General features: G+C 39.9%; 1 long non-coding RNA gene across 2 annotated transcripts; it reads left to right on the top strand.

Annotated features, from left to right (window-relative positions):
* The first annotated feature begins 7,485 nt into the window (after window positions 1–7,485).
* On the top strand, window positions 7,486–16,319 carry LOC122237055. 2 transcript variants are annotated; one of them, XR_006215258.1, is made up of 4 exons: window positions 7,486–7,522; window positions 8,531–9,032; window positions 11,718–11,794; window positions 16,171–16,319. It is a non-coding gene; the product is annotated as an uncharacterized LOC122237055 (long non-coding RNA). The 2 variants fall into 2 exon arrangements; XR_006215257.1 differs by lacking the exon at window positions 16,171–16,319 and having other exon boundaries at window positions 11,718–11,887.
* Window positions 16,320–17,037: the final 718 nt, after the last annotated feature.

The raw sequence follows: 17,037 nt of genomic DNA, 5'->3' as shown, positions 1-17,037 counted from the left end.
TACCAATGTATGAAAATTTTTCAAAAGATAACCTTGAACCAATCAGTAGTCTGAGGAATTCTGGAGATTGGAAGAGGGGCCATAAAATTGCTAATAAGCAGGAATTTGATAGGGATAGGTCTCAAAGTCCCGTGCATGGAGCCCTTAAAATTACCTGCAACACACTTGTTGGCTGAGTTGTAGCTTTCAATCCCCTAAACACAGCAACAAAATAAATTAAAAATGGGAAGAGGGGAGCCTGGGTGGCTCAACCAGTTGAGTGTCAGACTCCTGATTTTGACTCAGGTCGTGATCTCACAGTGGTGAGAGCAAGCCCCGAATCAGGTTTCGCATTGGGTATGGAGCCTGCTTGAGATTTTTCTCCCTCTCCCTCTGCCCCTCCCCGGGGCATTCTCTCTCTCTCTCTCTCTCTCTCTCTCTCTCTCTCTCTCTCTCTCTCAAAAAAAAAAATAGAAAGAATCTAGTGCACATTCAAAGAAGAGCTTTAGGCATTATACTGAGGTGGAATTCACACACATGTCATAAGAGGACCCACTGAAGAAACTGGAGCCATAGAGAAAGTTTGAGGGAAATGTAGTAACTGCTCTTCTTCAGAAACGTCAAGGGATGTCAGTCAGAATAGGAATTGTGTTTTGTAAGATTATAAGGACTAGAAGTAGCATTAGTAGATACGAGTAGTTATCTTTATTAGTATCTGCTATGTACTTGCCCATAGTGAGTGGATAATAAGATTGACTCTGAAGCCAGATTTGTCCAGGTCTACTATTATTAACTGTGTGACCTTGGGCAGATTTCATTAGTCTGTCCCTGTCTCATTTTCCTCATCAGAAAACGAGGATGACAGTAGGATCCAGCTCATGAGCTTATTGTCAGGATTTCATGAGTTAATGCGTGTAAACACACTGAGAAAAGTGCTTGGCACATAGAAATTGCTTTATGTGTTAGCTACCATTGTTATTAGTAGCTATAGAAATATAAAGGGCATTTGCCCTCCACCCCCATGGAAATGCTAAGTAGAAAAAGAGATTTAGAGAGGTACTCTTTAAGCAACTTTTTAAAATTTATGAATTATTTGTAAGGCAGTGTCTGCAAGTTAAAAATAACTCCACACACTTGCTTACTTTAGAAAACTGACATTTTAAAATAATGTTGCCAGTTTTCATAAATCTCCTCCAGTTCTAGGTGCTTTGATTAGCAAGTACTCTCTTTTGACATGCATGCAGTCGTTGGAAGGACATGGAATCAATCTATGCTCTTCATTTTTGAAAATTGATCTGTAATTGAACCAGAGACACATGGAGGCAAAGAACTTTCAAGAGATCACCCAGTAAAACACCCAATAAGATAGGGAAAACACTCAGGAAGAGAAGTGTTCCTTCAAGTCCTTCACTGGATGTATGGACAATTGTCACCTTTGAGTTTGTTCTTCATCATGCCCTTTGGGAGCTGTCTCTTGACCACCTAGCAGCAATTTCAATTTTGTGGCCCCATCTCCTACAGCATACAGGTGGACCTGACCGAATCTTAATAATAAGAATATATTATCCACGGGAGCTCTAGTAGTTTTGGCTTTCCTCATGTCATAGTAGCATCCCCACTGGGACTCTGTGCTGAGAAATTTTCCTCTGTAGAGACTGCTGGTCTGAGGGGTCCTGGGCCCTCTGACCTATGGTTCCAGCCAGGACAAGGTGTGGTCGCAGTTTCTTCGTGTTGCTAAGACTTTATCTTTGGTGAGTGACTTCCCATTTATTTTGAGAAAAACACTTAAGCCTTGGGCCTTTTGGTTAGGCAAATTGTAAAGATGTGTCTAATATCCTATTTTAAAATAAAAAGGTTTAAGAGGCATCTGAGTGGCTCAGTGGGTTAAACATCTGACTCTTGATTTCAGCTCAGGTCACGATCTCACAGTTTGTGAGTTCAAACCCCACACAGGGCTCTGCACTGACAGCACAGAGGCTGCTTGGGATTCTCTCTCTCCTTCTGTCTCTGCCCCTCCCCTGCTAATCCTGCTCACGTTCTCTCTCTCTCACTCTCTAAATAAATAAATAAATAAGCTAAAATAAAATAAAATAAAATAAAATAAAATAAAACAGTGAGAGAGAGAGAGAGAGAGAGAGAGAGAGAGAGAATCTTTGATCCCCCTATGGATGCAGTGAGTGGTACAGGTTTTGATGATACAACCAGGGCATCAAAGTATCAAAGGAAATTTTTCTATCTTCCCACTCTTTACCCTAAACCAAGCTCTTTACCATGAAGCAGCAAAGATGGCCTTCATGACCTTTACACATTATCCTAATACAGTCATATAGATTATTGAAGGGAAAAAATGAGCTTTGGGACATATATTCTCTATATTATTTATTTTGTCTGTGTTCCAAAGACAGCATGGGCCTAAATTTTGGCTTTGGGACCCAGGGATTGAACTTAAGCTAAGTATATAGTATTACTTAAATGTAGTCTCTTATTCGTGAAACGTTTGGGGTCTGGTTTTTAGTATACGGTGTTTTTGTTTTTGTTTGTCAACACTCTGAGTTGCTGAGGAAGTCATGTGATTTAATTTAATGGGTTATTATGGCTGTCTGTTGTTCATATGGTTGTTGACTCTTGATAGTTTAAAAAATGTAAACTATTAGGGCTTATAGTTTATGGGGCCTGCAGAGGCCCCATTTTTTGTCTCTAATCTTATTTGCTTTCCCTTTCCCCTACCTGCATCACAGTAGAAATTTATCTTTTAAGGCAAAAGAATATTTAAATTAATAGTAGCGAAATCATCTCCAGGGAAACAATAAGAAATGGTCTTGCCTATGTGATAGAATAAAAATAGAGTGGTAGAACGTGGATTTGACCTCTATTCCTCTGCACAAGCATGATAAAAAAGAGGAAAAAAGTTTTCATTACATGCTCTGTGCAAAATCAATCAATCAATAATAAGTGGCCAACCTGTGTATAATTTGTATTGCCATAATTAAAATATGTTTCATTATAATTTTCATAAAACTAATACATAATCGTGCAATGTTACATGCTGAATTCCTGAAGGTCCCGTGCTCATAAGACTGATCTAAATGCAACTTGAATGCCAAGTGCAGCTCTCATTCTTCATTTTAGGTTTATGAACTGGAATTTAAATGGCATTTAACATGCATGTGAACTGGGTCCCTGAATACAATACTAACTTTCATTTGAATGATTCTTATCTCATTTTTTAATTTGTGTCTAGCTCATCTTTGCTACGTCACAGTGAAGGATGGGGGGAAGGATATAAAAATTTTGCCGCCTACTTATTGAAACATAATGTGATGAAGAGAGGAGGGAAGAAGATGGAATATAGTCACAAAATAATAATTTATCCTCTAGGTCTGAAAAATAGCCAGTCAACAATTTGGAAACGTTAGTTTATAAAGAACAGTCAATGTTATTTCTTATTCAGGGATATGAAATATTATTTAATGTATACTTGACCTTAATAAATAAAAGTAAATAAATCTTATTTCTTATTACACTTTCTTTTCAGAAGCACTATTTCCAATGGTTAGCTTACTCATTAAACATTAAACTAAATGAACAGTAATCTGAGAAGAATAACATGGCTTGCTTTTTTTATCAAACACTATACTGAATATTTTTTGACATTAATTTTTTCACTCATTCATTTATTTGTTTCCATTTTTAAAAGGCCAGGAAACAATTGTGAGACAGTTAGAACACGGAGGTTAAGCACAGGCATCAAACCCTGCCTCTTCTGTTTACTTGCTGTGTGACCTTGGGCATATTATGCAACCTTTCTGTGCCTCACTCTTTTTCTGTGAAATGGCTGCTTATCTTGTAGAGCAATGATCAGAATTAATAAGTTAATATATGCGACTTGCTTGGAAGCATGCTTGGAAAATAATAGAGCGCAACACATGCCAAGGTAGTTACTAGAGAATTTGCCCAGCATGGCGATAAGATGCATGATTGGTAGTTAATAGATTTGTCTGAATCTAGAATTTGGAGATTCAACCAAAACCAAAACCAAAACCAAACCTTTTTATGTCATTGCATGTATTGTATCCATATGGGTAAAACAGTGGTAAAATTAGTTGAAAGTTAGAAATAGTTTGTTAAAATTATATTTCTTTAAATGAAATTCAAGAATAGCTTGCAATCAATAATGTCATTTCATAAATGATCACATCTTATCTCTCAGGGGGTAAGCTGCTGGGCAGACTGAAGGCCTAGACTGATAATTACTATTATAAATTATTACTGATTGGAATGTAATACATTACTCTGCATAGAGCAACTATTCAATGAAGTCTTCTATTTCTACCTAAAACACACCTTGCTCGGAAAATGATTCAAGAAATGTTAACTGATGCACTTCTCAGCCATGATGATATGAGCTCATTTTTGAAATTGCTTTTTTTTGTATGTCTCTTACTATTCATGAGTGAATATATATCTGTATTTATGTCTTTATTTTTGATATCTTAAATGACAGTTTCAAGGCTCACCTTCATGGTATAATTTAGAGTAGGAAAGGGATTCAATGTGCACATACTCAACCAATGAAAGAGTATTTAATCAGTGCTTCCCAAAGGCTCAGTTTTAGTGCTGGGTTGATTTTAAAAACTGACTTGAGAGGCATTTAAGAATTCATCTATACCCTCCTTGAAATGTGATCACTCTTCTGTGTAATATTCCTAGTTTCAGAGACTTCCTCAAGAGACTGATTTGACTTTAATATTGCTTTCAAAGATGGTACCACCATTTACTGGCCACGAAGCTAAATACCTTGTGCGCATTCTGCCACTTAATCCCTTCCATGTGGTTATGCTGTTACTATCCAAAATTTATAGTGAAGGAAATGGAGGCCTACAAAGATGATGTTACCTGCCCAAGGTCACACAGCCATGATGTACATTGAAGAGCCAGGATGAAACTCAGATTGTCTGATCCCACCTACCATCAGCAGTCAGAACTCTGATCGTTGCTTCCACCCACTATCTTGAATAATCTTCTTTATCTAAGATCTTTAAGTTGTATTTACTTGCATTTGGCCCAGACTCTTTCCTTGCAGGGTTGGGCAGCCCAGTCTTCGTTTCCCACGTTAAATGGAAGGAGTCTCTTGTGGCCCTACATATCCTCATCATATTTTGGCTACCATTAGTTTCTCATTCATGTATTTTGATATGTGATAAACGAATAGATCTCCCGCATAAAATCACTCACTCTCTTTCCAGAATTCTTGCCACTTAGAAAGGCAAAAGGCAAAAAAGGCAAAGATTTGCCTATTCCCGAGAAAACTGTTGCTATCCAAAATTAACAAGCCCTTTCAAGATGGCTGTTTGCTACTCGCTAAAATAGTATAAAATGTCATTTACCGTCTATAATTCAGAACCATAACGTCACATATACATATTTTTTAACGTTTCTATAATTGTGGCTAGCACACGTAAATTTCAGGCTAAAGAAGTATGAGAGATATCACATAGATCCATATCAATCCTTTGTATAGAGAAAACTTCTTTTTAAATATGCTGAAACCTGGGGTGCCTGGGTGGCTCAGTCGGTTAAGCGGCCGACTTCAGCTCAGGTCATGATCTCACGGTCCGTGAGTTCGAGCCCCGCGTCGGGCTCTGGGCTGATGGCTCAGAGCCTGGAGCCTGCTTCCGATTCTGTGTCTCCCTCTCTCTCTGCCCCTCCCCCTTTCATGTTCTGTCTCTGTCTCAAAAATAAATAAAACGTTAAAAAAAATTAAAAAAAAAATATGCTGAAACCTGTAAAGAGGATCTCCTTGTCAGCAAAGATTACATCGGTAAAGCTTTCAAAGAAATCATCTCTTTGGGCAAGAGTTCAGTTTTGATCTTCAGCTGTGGTTCTGTTAACTTGCCTGTCGAGATCAATTAAAGTGGTTACCGCTTTTTTATTTCAAAAACGAAGTGGTTCTTGATCCTGGTTGTGGCTTTACATTTCATTGGGTACATTTAAAAAGTGAACTACCCTTGCCTGGGCCCCATGAGCATATGTAGTTCATCTGGAGTGCAGTGTGGACACTACTCCTCCTAAGTGATTCTCAGGTGCAGTTAGAGGTGAGAAGCATGGGGAGAAGTCAGCAAGGTAGGAAAGGCCATTTTCTCCACAGCAGCACTAAGTGCCACAGAGATCTGTTCCCTTCATTACTTTATAAGCCTTAAAACTACCTTCAAAATTCTTTGGTCACGGAATTCTTCTAATACCTTGCCGTGACACTTGAAAATATGTAACTTTAAGCTTAAGAAATTGAAAGAAGAGCAGCATGGGCAGATTAGCTCTGATCAGAAAACCAAATTATCTGGGTTCTGGGGAACCCATTGATTAACCATTGGAGAAAGATTAATCCATTGATTAACCTTGGAGAAAGTATATAGCCTCTCTGGTCTTCAGATTTGTTCCCTAGTCTCATGCTTGCTGTCATCTTTAAGGTTCTTGAAATCGTCAGTGGTCTGTCCGAGACCACTCAATGTCCCACAATTTTTAATCATCGGAGAGATTTTTATTTCGTTTAAAGTTCCCAAGGAGATTTTTATTTTTTTCTTAATTTTTTCTTCTAATTTTTATTTAATTTCTAGTTAGTTCACATATAGTATAATATTGGTTTCAGGAGTAGAATTCAGTGATTCATCACTTACATATAACAGCCAATGCTCATCATAACAAGTGCCCTCCTTAATGCCGGTCCACCATTTTGCCCGTCCCCCACCCCCCTCCCTCCATCAAGCCTCAGTTTGTTCTCTGTCATAAAGAGTCTCTTAGGGTTTGTTTCCCTCTCTGTCTTTTTTCCCCCAAGGGGATTTTTAAAAAGTAGCCCAATGCTATCATTTCCTTGAAACTTAATGTCCTTTCCTGTGGATCAAAATCCTTTTTCGTACCTCTGGAGAAGTAAACCTCTCCTCTCACTTTCATACAAACTCCGCCCTCAGTGTTCAGGGAAGTTGTTCCCCATCAAAGCCCCTAAAAGACTTGCTCTTCCTGCTCATTGGAGCCCGAGTGACCTGGCCCAGGAGCTATCCCGTCTGGCACCGTCATATACACAGGAGCCTCAAATCTGTGCTCTGTGTTCTTAGGATACATTTCAACTTCTTTATCACTCTTGGTCGCCATGAATTTCCTTCAGGTCATGACCTCCCCAAGATTGTCTACATGTATAGTCATCACTGAGTGCTTAAGAAGTCATAGTCAAAAGGCCAAGTAGTTTGAGTATTTGTCATTTTTTTTCACGGATCTTTACATACTATTTAAAAAATAGCAATAAGTCACTCTTTATTACTGATATTGCACTTCTTAAATCTCCTTACTAAAGACTAACAGGAACAGACATTTCTCATGAGGAATGAATACTTGAAATGTACTTGGCAGTAAGCATATGAGAAAACAGTCAATGACATCATAGATGCATTGCATCTGGTCACAAATACCAGTGACATAACTTACAATAACCCTTTGCTTATTGAAAATTGCCCAGACTCCTGCTGTACTGTTCCTTTGGAAAAGCTGCTTGGTATGTAGTGTTTAATTCAGTATTTTAAAGCCACCCTTTTGTAGGCCCATTCCACTTCAGCGAAAGTTACAACGCCTTGTGTGTGTTAGTGTAAAAAAAGAAGGCAAAGTTTATCGCCTGCCTCTCTCTCTCTCTCAGTATCAGAATACTAGTATTTTTAGGTGAATAAAATAGCCTATTTTAGAGATCTGTAGAGGGTAAGCTTGAATGTGTTGTTAATTTCATGTGCCGTCAGGGAGAATAGATATGAAAAGGAATAATTTGATGAAAACATCCATGCTTTAGTATTATAATTATTTTAACAATGATGAAGTTTTATTATGGGACTAGAACCCTGTTTTCTCCTTCTCTGCCACTTTTTTTGGTATTATGGAATATTCACAATTTGAGAGAAATCACTCCATCACTAGAGTCATCTTATCTGCAACCCCTAAGCGAATTGCTTTTCCTACTCTCTAATTTATCCAAAGAACATCTCCCTGGTCAGTATTACAAGCCATTTTTATTATTTTCCTTCACTTGTTTATTAATCATTTTGCCATCAGGAAAGGAAAGGAAAAGTCACATCCAATTTTTTCTTTCTTTTTTTCCTCTCCTGCTCTATGACAAGATTGAAAGCCTAAAGAACGAGAGTTCAAATCTTGCTTGAAATAGAGACACATTATTCTCAACCAGAGAAATTCTGGATTTACGTTTCATTTTCTTGTGGAAAAATTACTTTAATTCAATTTTGGAAAAACCCACACATTTTACATGTGTGACCCGTAAATTTGTCCCTTGATTTCATTAAAGTGTTTGGCAAGAGTTCACAGATTTTGCCAGCAACTCTCAAAGAACTGCTTTAATGGTCTAATTGTTACAATTTGGTAATTAGCTAGAGTCACATTTCAAAGTGTGACCGATAAGATTTGGCAGAGTTAGCCAGTATTTCAGAAAATGGACTAGAGTCATAGAGATGCTACTATTGTTCTTGTCTTCACGTTTATACTTTTACTTTGGACTCCTGAGACGTACAGCTTTTGTGACTCTGTCACAACCTACTATTCCCAACACATCCCTGACAGCTGCAAGCATCTTTGGGGAAGTGTCCCCTCAAGTTCCTGTTTCCAGTCATTAATGCAAAAGAAAGAAAAACGCTAGAGGCACTGAGAACCATCCAACGCTTCAGCTGGCTTCAGCAATTGCCACTTGCGCAAGACCTGTGTTTGTGAAAGCAACCCAAGAATCTTTGAACAGGATGTAATCAACCTCCGATCTGCTGAGAAACACTGCAAAAATGACTTCCCCTGCCAAAAATAATAATGTCGTTTATGAGCAGCCCTTCCATGTCTAAGGAAGAAGTAGCCCCACGTGTGAGTTTCTGCTGGCTTCAGAGGAGCAGGCGAAGAAAAGGGCAAATCCTACCTACCCCAGCCTAAAATACACGGCATCAGAATGCATGGCAAGCTGTGGCTCATTCCAAAGGTGCTGGCAATATCCGGGAAGACTCCTATCCGCAAAAATCCAAAGGGTAAGTGACCCCGGACAAAGGGATTAGATTTGGCAGGAATTCCGTGCTGTCGCTTTCCCTCTGTAACCAAGCTGCCTTGTCTTGTGAAGGCAGAGCTGTTAAATACCTCTCAGTCACCAGCCCCAACCCAAATCTTTCTTTCTTTCTTTCTTCCTGTCTTTTTTTTTTTTTTTTTTCCAAAATATCATTTGGCAGCTTCCCTTAAAGGACATCAAGAGCTCAGGAAGGAATATTCATGAATGCTCCTTTAGATAAGTTTCATCACAAAAGCCCTGCACCTACCTCTGTCAAGTCTGGGCTGCTCGGTCCGCATGGGCTGGATGTGAGAAAAGACCCCGTATGATGGCTGCTCCGAATTTACCAGAAAGAGAGGACCTGAGATGCTTGTCCTTTAAGTGTCTCTAAACATGGTTTGCATAGCTGGATCTCTGCTTATCTGTGCCTTTCGGCTTTCGCTTCCATACATGGATCTGTTCCCAACAGTAACTCCAAGCTGTGGAAAAGAAGCTATCTGGCAGCTCTCTGCTTCATCCAACACATGGACGATAAAAATACACATATAGAGATCCTTCCAGCCAGGCCCGTTTCCCACCCCGCCGTCCTGCCACTGTGCCTTTTTGGAAATACGCTTTCAGATTGGCATTTCTACTCCCCGGACGTTTAGGGAACAATCACTTTTCCCCTGATTCCCACGTAGAGCTTTTAGGATGTGGGTTTGCTTAGCTTATGAAAACAGAGGCACAATTATAACTCCTTACCACGGTCTGGTCTTCATCCTTAAAGATTTTAGCGATAAGATATGTACAGGACCTGCAAAATGTTGAGTGAATGGTGAAATGTATAAATGAATGTCTGGACAAATGGACGTGAATTTGTACATGAATGAATACATACATACTTAATGTACTTATTTAGTTAAGACGAGCTGTGAACACTCTGAATTATTTGTCTTAAAGGATAAGGTAGCAACGGAAGGTCAGAGTGATCAAAGTCTTCAAGACAGAAGGAAAGGCCAGGTTCTTCCAGACACAGCTTCTCATTTAGGACTTTGTGGCAATTCCTACTAATCCACCATCTAGCATACAGTTCGAGATTCAGAAAACTTTTTTTATAGTGTTAAAGAATGTAAACTCGACCAGAAGACTAATTGCTACACTTATTAACTGTCAGCGATGCTTTAAATGACACATAACCTGGACCTGAATTTGAAGGGTAGGGAAGGAGAAATCTGGCTGCGGCTAATAAAGCTCTAGGGGAGAGGTCCTCCCCCAGGGGGCTGTGGAAACTCCACTTAACCTTCCAGTTCCTGAAAATTCGGCTTCTCTCTTTCAAAATTTCTCTCTTTTTTTCAGTCTGTTGGGACGCGCGTGCGTGTGTGTGCACGTGCGCACGTATGTGAGAGAATTCCCGAATAACATTTTTCCATTAGCCTTTTTTTCCCAGTCCTGTTAAAATTCCTATAGACTCTCTTATCTGAAGAAGAAAAAATAAATTTGAGGTATGCAGAGATAATTCATTTTTGTGCACTGAAATGGAACAAGTTTGCTTAAAGCCTTCCAGAGGAAAAGGAGAAGGATGGATGACACAAGATTGGCAAAAGGATCATTGTTGCGGGTGGTTGACTGGTCGCTGGGGGACTCATTCTATTATCCTCTCTCCTTTGCGTACATTTTAAAATTTGTGTAAAAGAGGGAAGGGTACAAAATAGCTGTACTAATGGCAAGTTGGAGGAATTCTGGATTTGAGTAATCTCTGTGCAAAGCACTAAGGCCAGAGCAAGGAGGGGCAATTATTTTTTTCATTCAAAATATTATGACATTCAAAAAAAAAAATTAAAAAAAAAAAAAAAGGGGCGCCCGGGTGGCTTGGTCGGTTAAGCGTCTGACTTCGGCTCAGGTCACGATCTCGCGGTCCGTGAGTTCGAGCCCCGCGTCGGGCTCTGTGCCGACAGCTCAGAGCCTGGAGCCTGTTTCAGATTCTGTGTCTCCCTCTCTCTGTGACCCTCCCCCGTTCATGCTCTGTCTCTCTCTGTCTCAAAAATAAATAAACGTTAAAAAAAAAATTCAAAATATTATGACATTCAAACCTTCCCCTCCCTCCCTTCAATCAGACATATGTGTGTGTTTGTGTGTGTGTAGAGTCTATATCGTAATACATTTTATGTTATTATTATCTATATATTTTCAATCTGACATAAATGTATATATAGATTCCATTTGTTAGTGCATTTTATATTGTATAGTATCTACACATTATACGTATGCATAATAATGTGTTATCTGTATAAAAATATATATTCTATATAAAAATAATGTATCTGAGGGAAATGAAGATATGATATTTAGTTAATTGGTTACTTTTTAAGACACGGTATTTAAAAAGCTGACCGTATGTAGCTCAGTGGCGGACCCAGCAGATGGCGGCTGTGCCCTCGGCAGAGGGACCATTCAGTGCCCTCTCTTCCCTTGCCTTTTTCTACTTTAGAATTCCTAAAGGGAAACTTTGTTTTTTCACCGCCCCTTGCAGCCAGGGACAACCGTGTAACACACGTTCTGGTCAAATAGGCATAAATAGGAGTCTCCTGGGTGAGACTTCAGGAAAGTGTGTCTTTATCCGGTAAAAAGGGACAGGGTCAGCTTTGCCCCGCTTGTCCCTCTACCCCTCCCACCTATTTCCCTCCCACAGAATGAACCTGGAGACTGAAACTGCAGCCCCTATGTGGTGACCCGGAGGGGACAAGGGAGAGGACAAAGGCCTATGAGGTAAGGAAGCTGGGCCAGACAGGCAGAAAGAACTTCAGGTATTGACAGCCTCACCGAGTTGCCCACCCCGGACTTCCTGTTCTTTGAGAAAAATAAAACCATAATTCATACAGAAAGTGGACTTTTAATTTTTTTTTCAGATGCGGGTGTTTGGGTGGATGATGGTAACATTCAGACTCCAATTCTGATTTTTCCACTCCCCACTCCACACTTTTCAATCCTTCCCCAAAACGTTTAGGATAAAATATAAATTGCTTAACTTAGTTCTCAGGGATGTTTTAAAATTTACTTGCAATTCACATATTTTTTTAAAAAGTTTTTATTTATTTATTTTGAGAGACACAGAGACAGTGGGAGGAGCAGAAAGAGAGAAAGAGAGAGAGAGAGAGGGAGAGAGAGAATCCCAAGCGGGCTCCACACTATCAGCACAGAGCCTGATGCAGGGATCAAACCCCTGAAGCCGTGAGATCATGACCTGAGCCGACACCAAGAGTCGGAGGCTTAACCGACTGAGCCCCCCCAGGTGCCCCAATTACAATTCACATCTTAATCTCGTCTCTGGTCACTCACCCACCCAGGTCCTTTCATTGAAGCCACCTCCAGTGACCTGTACTGCATGCACAGCCTGACTACGTAGAAAGCCGTGGTTTTCCTCACATTTCTTATGCTATTTTCCTGCGCCTTTTCTTTCTGCGTAGAACATTCGTCATTGTCTTCTGTGTTTAGCTAACTCTCCTTGAACTTCAAGGCTCGGATCAGCTGCTCTTTCCTCCGGGAGGACGCTGGCCTTTCCAGTGCGGTTTAGGATCTGGAGCACACGTTGTACAACTCTGCCTTCCCACGCTATAACTCTAGGGTAACTGCTATTTCACCCGTTTGCTTTTTCAATTCAGCTTCAAGTTCCACAAAGTCAGGGAACAGATTTCGCCTGCACTCGTATTATTAGGACTTAGCCTACAATAGGCATTCAATACAATATTTAACTAAATAAATGATGGAATGGATAGATCAATAAATTATTCTTGATCAGAGAGAGAAAGAAAGATTTCATGGAATAAGTGCATGGCTTGGAATTAGACTCCTCACTCTTGAAGCAGGGTTAGAACTGAGACAGGCACAGATTCAGGCACAGACCAAGGACCAAGTACAAAGGTCCCGAGTTCCTGAGTGAACAAATGGTAGATAAGAAGGCAGGAATTCCAGGTGGACAAAGTTGAGTCAAAGCCAAGAGGCAATATGGTACAGAATCTGTTTGACTAACTGTGAGGAGTCCACCTGGGTTGAGGCTTGGGATGGAGGAAACCCAAAGGACCTTGAGTGACAGGCTTAGCATGTTGGTTTGGGGTCTATTAAGTGGAGGAGTTATGACACAATCAAAGTTGCGATTTTTTTTTTATGAGACTTAATTTTCCTTCTTGATGAGTTTTGATGGTAATAGAATGCTACAGGAATCTTGAAAGCAAACGTTTACAAAGAAAAGCGGGTGGGTGGGTTCCTACTTGGCACTCTCTGCAAGAAAATTCTTCTTTTTTAAAGCTTATGTATTTATTTTGAAAGGGGGGAGGAGCATGACCAGGGGAGGCGTAGAGAGAGAGGGAGACAGAGGATCCGAAGCGGGCTTGCTGCTGACAGCAGAGAGCCCCATGCGGGCCTCGAACCCACAAACCATGAGATCATGACCTGAGCTGAAGTCAGATGCTTAACCAACTGAGCCACCCAGGCGCCCCAACTCTGTAAGAAGATTCTTAATGTCTTCTTTGCTCCTAAAGGGACATCTTGCTTTCTAGGTTCACTATTAAATTTAATGTGTTAGAAGGGAAGAAGGAAGAGGAGGAGGGGTGTAGAAGTATATAATCACACCTCAGAATGAAGTGTTGGGGCTTTAGCTACTTTAAAAATTTGTCTGCATGTTTATACGATCACTTGTATTTTAAATTCTTCCCAGGGCTTTGAAAATGCAGAACCATTGTGCTTAACATCAGAGATTGCTTCTAGAAGATCCCTTAAGTAATTCTTTTTTCAAAAAGTTTTTAAAATATTTATTTATTTTTGAGAGAGAAAGAGACAGAGCAAAAGTGGGGGAGGAACAGAGACAGAGGGAGACACAGAATCTGAAGCAGGCTCCAGGCTCTGAACTGTCAGGACAGAGCCTGACGCAGGGCTCGAACCTATAAACCGTGAGATCATGACCTGAGCCAAAGTCAGATGCTCAAACGACTGAGCCACCCAGGCGCCCCTATCTCTTAAGTAATTCTAATAGCTCTAATATAATAAGGATATTTAATTCATTTGATGTTTTCATTTTTAAAATATTTGATTATTTGTGGTGTATATCCTCATATGTCAGATTATGTGATCTGGTGCTTTCAAGTCATCAACGATTTAGCTCTAACCGAGCTGGTGGCATCCAGGGAGATGATCTTGGGTAAATTCATCTCTTTTTTGCTCTTCACAGGGTTTGATTTTGTTCTTCTATGCCATTTGCAAATGATGAGCCCTCTTCCTCTGCTTTGGAACTCATGTCCCATGATCTGCAAGAAACATTTTTTTAATGTTCATTTATTTTTATTTTTGAGAGAGAGAGACAGAATGTGAGTGGGATGTCAGAATGTCAGAGAGAGAGAGAGAGAGAGAGAGAGAATCTGAAGCAGGCTCCAGGCTCTGAGCTGTCAGCACAGAGCCTGATGCGGGGCTCGAACCTACAAACTGTGAGATCATGACCTGAACCGAAGTTGAATGATTAACCAACTGAGCCACCCAGGCCCTCCTGCAAGGATCATTTTTAAAAAACTATTTGCAAACAGATTTTTGAGGGGTGTTTGGGGGTGCTTCCAATGATTAACACCTGAACAACAGAATAGAAAGCCCAAACTGGTCTCGTATTCCTTCTGGGATTTAAGGTCTCAAACCTTTCATAGGTGTCCAATGATACTCTTTTGACTTTATGTGAATGTAAGGACCTCCCTGTAGAAGAAAGCAAGAGAAATGGTATAGTCATAGTTACTTGTGGGTTTAGTCCTATTTTAAAAACATTTTAAAAACAAAGCAAAGAATACAAAATCAACAGTATTCAATTATTTTTGCTCTCTATTGAAACTGTAGATTCTCAGGGGCACCTGGGTGGCTCAGTCGGTTAAGCGTCCGACTTTGGCTCAGGTCATGATCTCACAGTTTGTGAGTTCGAGCCCCGTGTCGGGCTCTGTGATGACAGCTCAGAGCCTGGAGCCTGCTTCACATTCTGTGTCTCCCTCTCTCTGCCCCTTCCCTGCTCATGCTCTGTCTCTCTCTGTCTCAAAAATAAATAAACATTAAAAAAAAATTTTTAAAAAAACTGTAGATTCTCCTTTGTAAGTGGATTAGAATATTCCTGACTTCAGGAACTGAGCCCATTATATACTGTATAATCTATTTATAGTATCTAATACGGTGTTCTATTACTAAATAAATTCCTAGAGTAATATTTCTAAATAAATAAATTTAAAATAATATTAAGGACATTAATCTACTCAGATTTTCCTGTTATTAGGATTTTTTTTGTCACCAGACACTGACTATATAAAAAAAAAAAATCAGTGTTTAAAAGGATTTACTAATTGTAATAGTGTATCATTTAAAGTGTATTCTATCTTCCTGTGTAGACAGCCTAGGTAAGCTTGATCACGTCCCTGGGCTTATCACTAGAGAACAGGCAGAGACATTATGCTAATGTAAAATATAATGAAGAAGTTTTTTTGTTTTGTTTTGGTTTTGCATGTATTTCATTGAGGTATAGGGAGAGCTTGAAGGGATTGAAGGGAAGAAATTGCTTACAAGTTATTTTCACTGCAATTGTTGGACACCGGAGTAGAGAGAAAATGTTGGAATGCCATAGCATTCTCTCTCAACACCGCAGCTGGACCCTAGTGATTTTTGCAGGAGAAGGTGATTTAAAGGCACTGATGAAGGAGGAGGCATCCCGTCAGGCTTAGTTGGAACGAGACTGATTTGGAAGAACTGAGGGGTAAAGCAGAGAACTATGAGGCTGTGAAGGCAGGGAAGCATTTCTCCAAACACACTTGGCCATTGGTTCAAAGACAAGTTGAAAGACTTTGCAAAACTGCATGTTACTAAGCATTTCTTACAAAGTAACCGTGCCCAGAGGCTCACACAGCCGTCTACGCCCATAAAATATTGTATATGTCATCTACGCTATGCATTAACGTAGGAAAAAGGCATGATGAGTGTTTAGAAAAATGCACAGACATTACACGAAGACATATATTTCTCCAAAATGGAGCTTATTTTATTTGAAATACTTTCGGACTACCTACAAGCTACTTTAATGAGATTGCTTTCTGAAGGCAACAAGTTCAGTAAATCATTCTGCTTTTCTCCAGTCTTTTCATCCTGCATGTGCAGTTTTAACCATGATGGAAGGAGAGACTCTCTGGTCCAAAAAACTCAACATATTTCTTATCCACAGACACAGGTAAGTGGAAACAACCGTTCTTCCGTGTCGGCATTAGTCATTGTGATCTGTTTTTAACTTGTTGCAGAGTCAAATAACACTGGTATGTGTCATAAAATGTCTCCAAATATTCCTGGGCTTGTTCATTTGCTTCAAGCACATAAAGAGGCAAATGTTAAAGCAATGTGTTCTGATCAAGAAACAGCTGGAAATGGCAGCTGCCTGATACCGAGCAATCAAGAATGGAAGGTTTATTTTGGACGAGAGGTGTTGTCCAACTGTGAGACTGAGTGATTGCAGCTGAGAATAAGTGCAAACACAATCAATAGTGGCTCCAGGTCTGAACTCATTGAGAACTGTCTCGTGTCATGTCTTTTTCTGCTGCCGCAGTCACACTACATCCGTAGACGCCGATACTATCCGTGGAGGAGGTAAAAAGTTCTTCAGTTTATTCTTATTAAGGACAGCTTCTGAGCCATCATGATTTGAAATTACAATGACCAAAAGGCTCCTTCAGGAAAAAAGAAACAATATATTCCAAAGTCAAATTGTATAATGGACAGGTAAGAATGCCTCAACTTTAAATGGTCTTGGGTGGGCATTGCCTCAAGAGCCAGCCAAGTTGTTCTCTGCTTTCTGGAGTTGTATGACTATGGGCGAAGTGATTTCATTCTTCCCGGTCCCTAAGAGTGTTGTTATTTTATCGATACAGACCGTAGAAGCGGCTCAATAAATATTTTCTGTTGAACAATCTATAATCGCGACATTTGGTATTGAATTTCAATACTACTTCAGC

Source organism: Panthera tigris, chromosome A3, assembly GCF_018350195.1.
Source record: "Panthera tigris isolate Pti1 chromosome A3, P.tigris_Pti1_mat1.1, whole genome shotgun sequence".
NCBI classification, from domain to species: Eukaryota; Metazoa; Chordata; class Mammalia; order Carnivora; family Felidae; genus Panthera; species Panthera tigris.
This window is presented reverse-complemented; position numbering and strand designations above follow the sequence as displayed.